Genomic DNA, 13,057 nt, shown 5'->3' with positions numbered 1-13,057 from the left:
TTTAACAAAGAACAGTACACTTATAGAGAGGTGATAAGACTAAAGAAAAGGGCTTTAGGCATTCAGGGGTGGCAAACTGTGGGAAGATTAATATATGGGGAGAAACTAATGAAGGATAAGGGTTGTTCAGTAAGGTTGGTTACATAGATGCTTCTGATGCCATATCTGGGCTGTAAAAGTCTAGAGTTGTCTCTAGTGGCTGAGAACCATCCTGCTCCTCCTAGTAGAGAGGAGGAGGGTGAGAGGTTTTTCCTGTGTTTGCTTCTTCTCAACTGCTTTCAGCTCAAAATGTCCTTTGGAGCTGAAGGCAGTTGAGACTTAAGTCAAAGTGGCATATTTGGGGTGGCATAGTCAGGGGTGGCATATTCTGATTCCCTACAACATGGTAGGACTGTCAAACAGCGGGAGATGTCCAGTGTGAGGAGGTCACAGTAAGATTCCTCAGTAGCACACACCTGGGAGAATGGGCAGAAGAGGACAGGTCAGCAAAGGAGGTGAAAAGTGGCAGGTAGAAAAGTGGTGGGAAAATTAGGAAAAGTAATACTCGGAAGCCATGGGAGAAGGGAGCTCAATGTGTAGGTTGTCAAGAGGGTCATGTGCTCCAGAGGGATTACAGGATGAAGACTGAGACCAGTCATTGAATTTGTGAATTGGAAGCCACTGGCCTTTCTACAAGCAATTTCTGTTCCATGGAAGCTGGGCTACCATAGAATGAAAGATGACCCAGAAGTGGCAAAGGGGAGAGACACATGTGGATTCATCATACCTCCATTTTTCCTATTTTAAAGATATCTAATGGTACAAAGAACAAGAGAGATGAGATAGTAGATTGAACAGGAGGCAGGATTATCTGGGGTGGGGGCAGGGATTGTTCTCATGTATTATTAGTTTAGTTTTAAGGTTGGGAAATAATTAAATATATTTGTGTCCTGAAGTAAGGCAATGACGCAGATAGAGAGGCTGAAGCAGAAAGACAGAAGGAGTAACTGGAAGGGAAAGTCCATCAGGAGAGGCAGAGGCATGCAATCAACCACAAGGAAAATAGTTCAGCTTTTGATAGGCAGGAAAACACCCAGAACTCCAGAGTTATTTGTAGGAACTGCAGGGGAAGGCGGGGCAGGAAGCTGATAGCACTCTGGGCTCTACTGTTAGAGAAGGAGGAAGGAAGGTCAGGGGGAGTTCCAGTTCCTTCTATTACTGTGAATTCACACAGACTGCCGGCTCCCTCCTCGAGATGGGTCTTGGAGAAACAAGGAGGGAGACAGAGGGAAACGGGGAAATAAAATACATTCGTGAAGACACTTTTTACAAAATCAAATGAGATTCTAAAGAAAAGTTGCAAACAACTTATGGGTCAAAGAAGAAATTCTAATGAAAATTTGTTAAATAGGTCTATGTGATAATGAAAATGCTCAATATTAAAACTTGTGCGTTGGGTGACTGAGGCGGGCAGATCACGAGGTCAGGAGATAGCGACCATCCTGGCTAACATGATGAAACCCAATCTCTACTAAAAATACAGAACATTACCCAGGTGTGGTGGCGGGCACCTGTAGTCCCAACTTCTCGGGAGGCTGAGGCAGGAGAATGGTGTGAACCTGGGAGGTGGAGCTTGCAGTCAGCCAAGATCGTACCACTGTACTCCAGCCTGGGCAACAGAGCCAGACTCTGTCTCGAAAAAAAAAAAAAATTCGTGAGAATAAGTGAGGAGTGAAGCCAAAGCACTGAATGCTCCTACTAGAAGAAAGGCTGAAAGTGAGCATCCTGTGTCCAACTTTAAGAGTTAGAAGATAAAGAACCAAAGAATAGAACCCCGCCACACACATAAAATAGAATAAGATCCCAAAAATGATCAGAGAAACCAATGAAATAGAAGACATAATTCAGTAGAGAAGAACCTAAAGAAAAGTCTTAATTGAGTAAAACCTAAACTTCTTCAGAAAAACCAGCAAACTAGATGACTCTGGCAAGGCTGATCAAGACAAAAAGAGAAGACAGAAGTACTAATACCATGAATGAAAATGGACACAGTGACAGATTAAGTAAGGTCTAAAAAGAAAGTGGGGAAAACTATCAACACATTTATGCCAACAAATTGAAAATGTAGACAAAGTGGACTGAACAATATGCTTTTCAGGAATACGGGATAAAAACTATCTTCTTAAAAAGTAAATGTGATGTTTGATTTCATGTGTCAGTTTTACAGGACCATAGAATGCCCGGATATCTGATTCAAGATTCTTTCTGGGTGTGTCTGTGAAGGTGCTTCGGGGAAAGACCTGCATTTGAATCAGGGGCCTGAGTGAAGCAGGTGGCCCTCTGCATCGTGAGTCGGCAGCGTCCAGCCCACTGAGGGCCTGACCAGAACAAGAAGCTGAAGGAAGGTTGGATTCGCTCTCTGCCTGAGCGTATGAACTGAGACATTGATCTTCTCCTGCCCCTCAGCCAGGCCTTCAGACTTGGACTGGAATATCCACCTTTGGCTCTCTGGTTCTCAGGTCTTCAGAAAACATTACTGGTTTTCCTGGGTCTCCAGCTTGCAGATGGCAGATGGTGGGTCTTTTCAGCCTCTGCGCTTGCATGACAAGATATAATAAATTTCTTTATAGATAGATAGATGATAGATAGATAGATAGATAGATAGAGAGAGAGAGAGAGAGAGAGAGAGAGAGAGATAGATAGATAGATAGATAGATAGATAGATGATAGATATCCTATTGGTTCTGTTTTTCTGGAGAACCCTAACTAATGCAGTAAACAATGATAAGCACAAGCTTCAGTACTGCCATTACCAGGTGAGGAAGTGGGGAGGCAGGATGGATATAAAGAACTATAAATGACTGTCAGGGTTTTGGTTCTCATGTTGGATGAGAAGTTCAAGGGAATTTATTTATACTGTAATTATTTACTTCCTTAAAAGGAGGACCTGAGCCAATAACCAGAGTGTTTCAAAAACCAAGGATTATGATGAATTCAATTCTCTGTTTTTGAGGCCCCCAAAACAAATTTCAAAAAAAAAAAAAAAATAGATCATTTCCATCAGGTTTCAGGGGAGTAGTAAGGGGTTGCCTAGCTGCAGGGGGGAGAAAAAATAAAGTACAGGTTAAACCCAGAGAAGGAATCATGTGTCAATTGACGACTGTGTGGCACACAGTGTGGCAAGTGTTTTGCAGTATAGCAGGTTGCTGAGCTAGAGTGAACTTGTATTTTCTTCCTCTGCTCAGGTTAGTGAGGTATTAGAAAGTCACCATCTCAGGTGTTCAGAAGGAAAGTTATCACTGAAACGTGAACGTTGCTGCCTACAGGCAGCCCACTACTACCAGAGAAAGGGGACATAAACTGACCTCTGTTTTTGTTTTGTTTTTTTTCTTTTTTTCTTTTTTTTCTTTTTATTTTTTTGAGAGACAGTCTTGCTCTGTCGCCAGGCTGGAGTGCAGTGGCGCAATCTCAGCTCGCTGCAACCTCCACCTCCTGGGTTCAAGCGATTCCTCTGCCTCAGCTTCCTGAGTAACTGGGACTGTAGGCACCCACTACCACACCCGGCTAATTTTTTGTATTTTAGTAGAGATGGGGTTTCACCATGTTGGCCAAGATGGTCTCGATTTCCTGACCTTGTGATCTTCCTGCCTCGGCCTCCCAAGTGCTGTGACTACAGGCATGATGTTTTAAAGATCCTATAGCAGGTTGGTTTCTCCTGAGACTTCCCTCCTGGACTTGCAGATGGAAGCCCCATGTCCTCAGATGGCCTTTCCTCTGTGCATGCACTCCTGGTGTCTCTCTGTGTGTCCAATGGGATTAGGGCCCATCCTAATGGCTTTGTTTGAACTTAATTACCTCTTTAAATGATCTGTTTCCAAATACAGTCACATTATGAGGTACTTAGGACTAGGACTTCAAACAATAAACTTGAGGAGGGGGAACACAATTCAGCCCATAACGGATCCAAAGGAGAAGCTTCCAGACCTCAAGAGGGGACTGAGGGGAAAGAAGGTTAGGGTTGCCCTGGTCTGTGAGTTAGCACATGCCTGGGCAGTTCTGATCCAGTACTCTAGGATCAGGGTGCAACCCACCAAGTGAACAAGAACACGTGAATATGTGAACAAGAAGTGGCTGGAATGGAGACTGGTCAACGGGACCAACCCTCTCAGTCACTCCTCTTTAGCCACCAATGCTCTCATCATTGTCACAGTGGAAAAAACAGACCCTAATTCCCCAGGCCCCATGTGAATCACAGCTGGGGCTATGCTCCTGAGTGAACTGATGGACTGGAGCATGTTGGTTGCACTTTGAACCACTCAAGTGACACACCCAATGAACTGAGCAGATAGTTATTATCATCCACATTGGACCATTGAGGTAACTGAGTCTCAGCAGGGTCACATAGCTTTCCAGAGACCCAGACCTAGTAAGTGGAGGAGACAGAACTCAGTGTAAATCTGCCCAGCTCCAAAGTCATGCATTTTCCATGGCATGCTGTAGAGACAGCACTTTAAATATCTCGTGAAATCACCTTAGTCTCAATGATGGTCAATTTTGTAAGTCAAGTTGCCTGGGTTATTGGCTGCCCAGATATTTGGTTAAACGTTATTCTGGGTATGTCAGTAAGAGTGTTTCTGGGTGAGATTAATATTTGCATTGGTAAACTGAGTAAAGCAGATTGCCCTTCCTAATGGAGGTGGGCCTCATTCAATCCATCAAATTGCTGAATAGAACAAATGACTCAGTAAGGGACCATTCGCCCTCTCTGCCTGTCTTCAAGTTGGGGCATTGGTCTTCTCTTGCCTTATTACTCAACCTTCATAACTGAGTGAGTCAATTCCTCATAATAAATCTCTTGATTGATTGACAGATATACCTCCTATTCCTCTCCAGAGCCCAGACTATTACAGACTCCCAAACACTTTGCTAATATTCTTTCACATGGATTAATAAGCTATTCACAAATCATTCTTGTTAGCTCAATTTTAAAAAAGGAGAAGCAATTTGACTAACTCATTCTGATTCCTATGTCTAATTGAAAATAGCAGTACAATATTTCCTTCTTATCTGCGGTCTTTTTTTTTTTTTTCCCCTGTAGTTTTACTTTCCATGGTTTCGGTTACCTGTGGTCAACCACGGTCTGAAAACATTAAATGGAAAAGTCCAAAAACAAACAATTCATAAGTTTTAAATTGAGTGCCTGTTCTGGGTAGGGTGGTGAAATCTTGGGCTGTCCCACTCCATCCTGCTCGGGATGTGAGTTATCCCTTTGTCCAGTGTCTCCACACTGTAGACACCACCTGTCCATGAGTCAGTTGTGATCTTGGTTCTCGGGTCTACTGTCACAGCACTGCACAGCGTGTATCAGTCACCTTTATTTTAACTTTAAAAAGGCCCCAGGCTAGGCTAGGTGGCTGATGCTTGTAATCCCAGCACTTTGGGAGGTCCAGGTGGGTGGATTGCTTTGAGCTCAGGAGTTCGAAACCAGCCTGGGCAACGTGACGAGACTCCGTCTCTATAAAAAATACAAAAACTAGCTAGGTGTGGTGGTGCACACCTGTAGTCCCAGCTACTTGGGAGGCTGAAGCCCAAGAATTGCCTTAACTCAGGAGGTGGAGGTTGCAGTGAGCCAAGATCGTGCCACTACACTCTAGCCTGGGTGACAGAATGAGATCCCCCCATTTCAAAACAATTTTAAGAATATGACCCCAAAGTGCAAGAGTAGTGATGCTGGCATATTGTTATAATTGTTTTATTATTAGTTATTATCGTTAACGTCATACTGTGCTTAATAAGTGAAACTAATATTGAAATGAATAGATGTGTAAGTTTAGAAAAAAACATAGTATACATAGGGTTCAGTACTACCTGATGTTTTAGGCATTCTTTGGGGGTCTTGGCACGTATCTCCTGCAGATAAAGGGGAATTACTGTACCACTCTTTTAAAAATGTCCTCTATCCTAGATTTTTATGACTTAAGATTGGCTTTTTCTGGCAGGGCGCAGTGGCTCACGCCTGTAATCCGAACACTTTGGGAGGCCGAGGTAGGCAGATCACGAGGTCAGGAGATCGAGACCATCCTGGCAAACACGGTGAAACCCCATCTCTACTAAAAGAACAAAAAATTAGCCGGGCTTGGCGGCGGGCGCCTGTAGTCCCAGCTACTCAGGAGGCTGAGGCAGGAGAATGGCGTGAACCCGGGAGGCGGAGCTTGCATGAGCAGAGATCGTGCCACTGCTCTCCAGCCTGGGCGACAGAGCAAGACTCCGTCTCAAAAAAAAAAAAAAAATAGATTGGCTTTTCCCTTAAAAAGCTGAATGAAGGAGCTTTTAAGTGTTTCTTTCAAATTTTTTGCATTATAATATATAGAATTATTTATTTAAAAATTAATTATTGGGCATAGTAAGAGAAAAGACATTGTTCTTTCCATTCTTAATATCAAATCATGCTTATCAGGTAAAAGGATGAGACTGGTGTTTACGAGCGGTCACTCTGTGCCAGACAGTGGCATGAAATCCTTACTCGTCACAGGCGATCTTTACAGTCATCACCTTATTTAATGCCTTTCTTGGCCCCATGGGAGATGGACAGCTTCCGTGAGACCAGAAGGGAATCAGCTCCTTTGCTGGGAGGCTGCTCCAGTTTGTCAGGATTTTATAAATCCACAGAGTATCTTTAGCAAGCAAAGGGCTGGATTCCAAATAGAGCTGGATCCAGATGAACTTCTCAGGGTCGTCACAATTAGACACACGGGAGACAGCAGCGCACGGTGTGCAAAGAATCCCAGCTGAGTAATTTCTCCCAGATGCTCTCCTCTCTGTCCTGCAGAGCTGTTGGTTTTGGAAAGCCACATGGCCATCAAGGGCCTCTAACTTCAGAGGATATCCTGATAACGCCTGAGCCCTGTGGTTGTCCAAACCGGGAGGTGAATATTCAGCCTTAATCACAGTTCTCTTCGGCAGCACTTAAAAATATAGTTGATGAATTTAACAAGAAACACATGTTTTCATTTAAATTACAATTAGCAATTAGAGAGTTAAGTGTGCCCTAGATAGAATATATAATCGTTGTTGAGTTTGTGGCATAGCTACTTTACTGTTACCATTCTCTTTTTATGTTTTGCTTTATGATTTTATGGTAAATTTATGCAGAAACTGTGAGAGAACCCCGAGCTAAGGAAAGCTGCACGACTGAAGTTATTTGGCTTCTAAATAAATGGTCACCAGTCTAGGCCCACTGTAGATTCATTGCCTAGCACGATTCTCTTTGTTTTAGGAAATGTGGAAAGACATTTGACCTACCCTCCAACCAATTTGAGTTGGATAATTTGTTAGTGATAGCTGCAGTGTAAATTACATACTTCTGTAAGTATCGTAGAATGATAGACTAGCTCTATCTACCTACTGATCTTTATGATTTCCTGGAAATTCAGAAAAGGAAAAGCAAGCCACCTTCTCCTTCAGAATATTCCATAGTGAAATGACTATTTACCTCTGCTTTTCAGTGGAGATGATTAAGAGGAAAGAAAACAAGAGGCCAAGAAAAAGAGCCAACACATACTATTTGGGTGACAAGTCAGGTGCATTCCAGATGGTGGGGAGGCCTTGTTAATGGAATTCAAGGGGGAATCCACAGGGCTAGATGGCCAGGGCACAACCACTCCTGATCCATAAAAGGTTTCTGGAGCAAGGCAAGTTGGCAGTCATAACGAATAACGAAGCCATCTAATGGGAACGTAATTCCTGGTGAGGAAATACCCTCCTCCGACAAATAAAATAAAAGAGAGAGAGAGATGGTTTATGGCAAAGTTACCGAGGAGGCTGAGTACCAGACAGATTATAGCCAAGACAAATAATTGCATGTAGCTTGGAGACCAGAATATATAACTCCTTGGCACCAGCTAAGGAACCACAGCAGTTTCTAAATTTTAGCAAAACCAGACACAGAGGTGAGGGGAGATTACTCTTCCAGGTTATGCCAGAAATCAGAGACTTTTGGCAGTGTTTGGGCCACATATAACTGTAGACATTGGAGGGAATGATTTCTGAATTTCTTTAAAGTCATATGTGCCAAGGGGAAGGGAATAATTTGGTTTCTTCAAAACAACCAACGTTTTATTTTAGTTTCACTTGCAGACACATAGACCTGTCACTCAAAACACCTCAAATGGATCGTCTTTTCCTTATTTTCCTAGTGTTCGATTAATGTCTCCGGGTCAAAATACCAGAATTTATTTTTCAAGTTTCCCTGTCTGATGCTGCAGGAAAGAAATGGTTCGTTGGACTCTATTGTTGTCCAAGTTCCCTGCTCCACACGTAGAGCAAAACTTCTTTGAGAAGACAGAAAGCTGGTTCTACGTTCTCCTTTCGCATTGTTTTTCATTTCGTGGAATTGTTTGTCTCCTGCATCGGAGACAGGGAGTAAATTTTCCTCGACACGCTGACAGCCCTTGTGCAACATCTGCATAACGATGGAATTTATTTTGTTCATTATGACTGCTGCAGCGCACAGGGCTGTATTTCACTCCCACAGACGATTTCTGTTTTCATAAATTATCCAGCATGCTCCTCGTGGAAATGGCTGGCAGTCTTCGGAGAACTGGCAAATAATCTCTGAGCTGTCTCTGCTTCTTCATTTTGGTTATTTCTGTGTCATAAAAGTTATGACCTATCAGACAGAAGAAGCATCAAGAAGGCCTCTAATAAATACTATTCAACAAGCTCCAGACAAATCTAATAACAGCCATGTAGGCTTCAAAGAAACCCTAAACACCTCCCCAGCCCCGAGAGCTCAAAGACTAATGCACCTTCCTGTGGCCACCAGCACCCATTTCTGCTTGAAGTGTTGTTTTGTTTTGTGTGTATTGATAGAAAGTTCATTTTGCTCCCTTATAGACTGTCCAGCTCTGTGGCAATCTTTGTGCTCTTAACAATGGATCTCCCCTTTGATTTTTTGAAAACATAACAGACATAAATAGAAGCATTCTATGAGTGCAAAAACAAACAAGGACCCCAAGTATTCTGGACAAAAGCACAGCCCTCGCAGGAGCCCCCTCAGATGTTCAACATCAGTCAAGACCTCACATGCCATTTTCTTCCTCCTCTTACTTCATTTATCTCTTTCTTAGGATTTGGCACAAAAAAACACCGGCCTAGAACGGGAGTTGTAATCTGAAACAGTTGATCTACAGTTCGGGATACACTCTGAAGGGTCTCCCAGCATTGTCTTGCTGAAACATGCACAGTCCCCATGGAAGCGGAAGCTTCAACCAAGGGGGAACTGGACTTCAGGTGGATGGGAAGGAGGTTGATGTGAAATTTGACCCTAGGAGACATGTTCTGTCTCTTATTTATCCCTGAGATAGCTTGGGAAGAGAACTAAGAAGAGGGTAAATTGGGGAGGTGGTGTTTTACCTGATGAAGTCTGAGCAGAGCAAGAGATCATGCCACCCACTCCCACGCCCCTTACGCCCACCAGAAGCAGCCAGGCTCTTCTAACATGGAAGACTCGTGTTTTTTTTTTTTTTTTTTTTTTTTTTGAGACTGAGTCTGGCTCTGTCGCCCAGGCTGGAGTGCAGTGGCCGGATCTCAGCTCACTGCAAGCTCCGCCTCCCAGGTTTACGCCATTCTCCTGCCTCAGCCTCCGGAGTAGCTGGGACCACAGGCGCCCGCCACCTCGCCCGGCTAGTTTTTTTGTATTTTTTAGTAGAGACGGGGTTTCACCGTGTTAGCCAGGATGGTCTCGATCTCCTGACCTTGTGATCCGCCCGTCTCAGCGTCCCAAAGTGCTGGGATTACAGGCTTGAGCCACCGCGCCCGGCGGAAGACTCGTTTTATTACAGAAGTTTTCAGACTGCTGGATGATTTGTTCTTAGGGTCTCAGGGTCCAGGTGGGGTAGAAATGGACTGAAAGGGAAGGCAGGCAACAGACAGGCTGGGTTCTTTGTCTGTGAGGATCACCAGGTTTGTTGTTGGCCATCTATTACAAAATGTTGTGCTTCACATCAGTTGGGTGGTGCCATGAGGCCACAGGGACCTTCATGGAGACACCCTGGGCCGTGCATCATGGAGCTGGTTCTCCTGCATAGCCACCCAGCTGGAGCCCTATGGAGCCTCGCCACCTCCCAGGGGTTGCCTTGGAGAAAAACCCTGGTCTCTGCCAGCCTTATAGTGACTTGAACCCCCTTTTGCTCCTGTTCTCTTGTTTTTAGCATCAGTCCTGTCTGCCTGTTCAACCCAAAAATGAATTTCCTTAACTGAGTCTTGACTTGCCAAGCAAACGTCTGAGTATCTGTTATTTAAATGCAGCCCCTGAAACAAATGAAAAGCTTCTCATATTCCTGTGGGGCAAGGAAGTGCAGAAGTCTAGATCCCAAAGTTGCCCAAAGATTCACTGAGATGTGCAAGTGAGGGCGTTGAGGCGGGTGGAGTGTAGAAGTAAGAGCAGGGAGAAATTTATTCCCCTCTGAAATTACAGGACAGGCAACTAATACTACTAATAATAGAAATAATAATTTCTGAGCTAACACTGCTAAATCTTCCATATTCCAGATACAATATTTGATACTTTTATAGGTTTTTCATTGAATCCTCATAACTTGATGAGGCAAATAGCATTTCCCTCATATTAAAGATTGGGCTAAGGATGGAAGTTACATTTTCATAAAGTGCACGGTGCTGGCAACTTTAGGTATCTTTTCATTAAATTTGTACAGCCCTGTAAGATGTCAGATTATATCCACTTTACAGACAAGGAAACTGAGGCAGCTGTCCTGTTCAGTAATAATGCAAAAAGCTTATAGTTATCAACTTGATGAACATCAGTATGAAGGCTTCTGCACTTCCTTGCCCCACAGGAATATGAGAAGCTTTTTATTTGTTTCAGGGGCTGCATTTAAATAACGGATACTCAGATGTTTGCTTGGCAAGTCAAGACTCAGCTAAGGAAATTCATTTTTAGGTTCAATAGGCAGGCAGGACTGATGCTAAAAACAAGAGAATGGGAGCAAGATTTTAAAGATCCACGCCACACCACAATTCCTCTGGGAAGTCAGCTCTAGGCTAAGATACCCTGGATCCTACAGCCTCCCCCTGAGTGTTTCTCTGCAAGCTTTTCTGAATCAATGCTCCCGGTGTCCTCCAATGAGAACCCTCAGGCCTATGGAGGTTATTTAAAAGGAAGGAAGGGCCGAGCACGGTGGCTCACACCTGTAATCCCAGCACTTTGGCAGGCCAAGGTGGGTGGATCACGAGGTCAGGGGTTCGAGACCAGCCTGGCCAGAGACATGGTGTTTATTAAGTAGATACAAGTAGAAGGCCAATGAATGCTAAATGAAAAATTCTATTTGTAGTTCTCACTTCTGCCCATTGGACTGCTCTTCTCTCCTTATGGTGTAGCAACGATAACGCTACTCTTTAAAAAGCTGCATAATTTCCTTTCATTGTCACTGAACACTGTTTATTGATTTCTACTTGACGTGCCAGTTGCCCCTGAAAATCATGATATCTGCTGATGGACAAATTTATAACATGGCATGTGACCAAAACTTGTGCCTCTGGTGCAAAGCCACAAGTTTCAAAATAATAAGGATTTAGGAATTCCTTCTCCAGTGCACCAAGCTGAGCCATCTGTCCCTTGCCAACCTGAAAGGTGGACTGAACAGAGTTTATCTCCCTCCCCACTCAGTGCCCACCTCCCTCTACCCTTCAGACTCAAAGCAGTGAAACACTGGGCTATTTGTTCCCCAAAACCACAGAGTGAAGTTTTCCAGCAACGGCAGGAAAAGTTTCTGCATTCCCCAGCTCCCCCATTCCCTCCCCTTCTCCAATTAATACCAAAGGTTTCAATTATCCTGGAAATCTGAGCTCTGGTATGTTATTAGAATCCTGTTTCAGGAAAACACATTCCCAAGCGCCCAAGTCCTATGGAGATTTTTCTTTCTCCAGAAGTCACGGGGTAGGACTGTTATCTGAGATCCTTCTCAGGAGGTGGTTTGTTCTTTTCCCCTTTCATGGAAGGCTCTTTCTAGGAGGAGTGGGATCCTGATGTGATGGGGCCTCGGTTGCCTGGTGGTTAGGAAGTGAGAGAAATTTGAGATTTCCTTCTCGGTGCTTGAAGCTGGCAACATCAGAGAGCCTGCTTCGTCTGACCACCACCTGACACCCTTCACCTCTGACCAAAGAGCGTGCTGCTCTGAGGATGTGTCTTTGTGAACGTACACCATTCCTTTTTCTTTTTTTCTCTTCTGAGCCATACTCTAAATTCCTTTAGGGAACGATTAGATACTTTATCCATTTTTTAAGAAAAGTAATCAATAACTAAGACTATGAGATATGAACTGAAAGAAACCACAAACCCCGAACTAGAAAAAAACTGTATTCATTTGTCAAAAATGGAACTTCACCCAAATTAACATCTGCAATAGGTTTGCTTGAACAGCCACAACTCAGCACTGGGCAAACATCACATTTTAATTTTTGTTGTTGTTTTTACATTTTGCCAACGAATCATGATCGATTCTGCTTCTCGAGCCTGGGTAGATCAGGGAAAATGAAAAATGTCAAGTTAAAGGTATAAGTGTCTCTTCATATGACAGAATTTTCATAGCCAGGAACTTTCCAGTCTCTTCTGGTTAAATCAATTGCTTTTCTGGTGATTTTTCAGTCGGTCAAAAATGAATTCCTCACTGTGGTAACCATGTTTCAAGATGGCCCCAGTGAGCCTCATTTCCTGGGATTTGTACCCTTGCGGGATCCCCTTCATTGTGACACCAGGGCTGTTCTTTGTGACCACTAGAATATGGCGGAAGTCATGCTGTCAGACCTCTGGGGACAGTGCTGCTTCCACTTTGGTCTTTTGGATCACCTTCTCTGGAGGAAGCCAGTCGTCATGTCATGAAGACACTTAAGCGGCCCAAAAAACTGCAATTCCCTGTCAACAACCAGCACCAACTTGGAAGACAAGTGAGTGAGCCACCTTCAAAGTGGATCCTCCAATGCCAGTCAAAGCTCCAGATAATTGTCACCCTGGTCCAAACCTTGACTGCAGCAACATGAGAGACCCTCAAGCCAGAAGCAT

This window comes from Mandrillus leucophaeus, unplaced genomic scaffold (genome assembly GCF_000951045.1).
Source record: "Mandrillus leucophaeus isolate KB7577 unplaced genomic scaffold, Mleu.le_1.0 Scaffold82, whole genome shotgun sequence".
Taxonomy (NCBI): domain Eukaryota; kingdom Metazoa; phylum Chordata; class Mammalia; order Primates; family Cercopithecidae; genus Mandrillus; species Mandrillus leucophaeus.
This window is presented reverse-complemented; position numbering follows the sequence as displayed.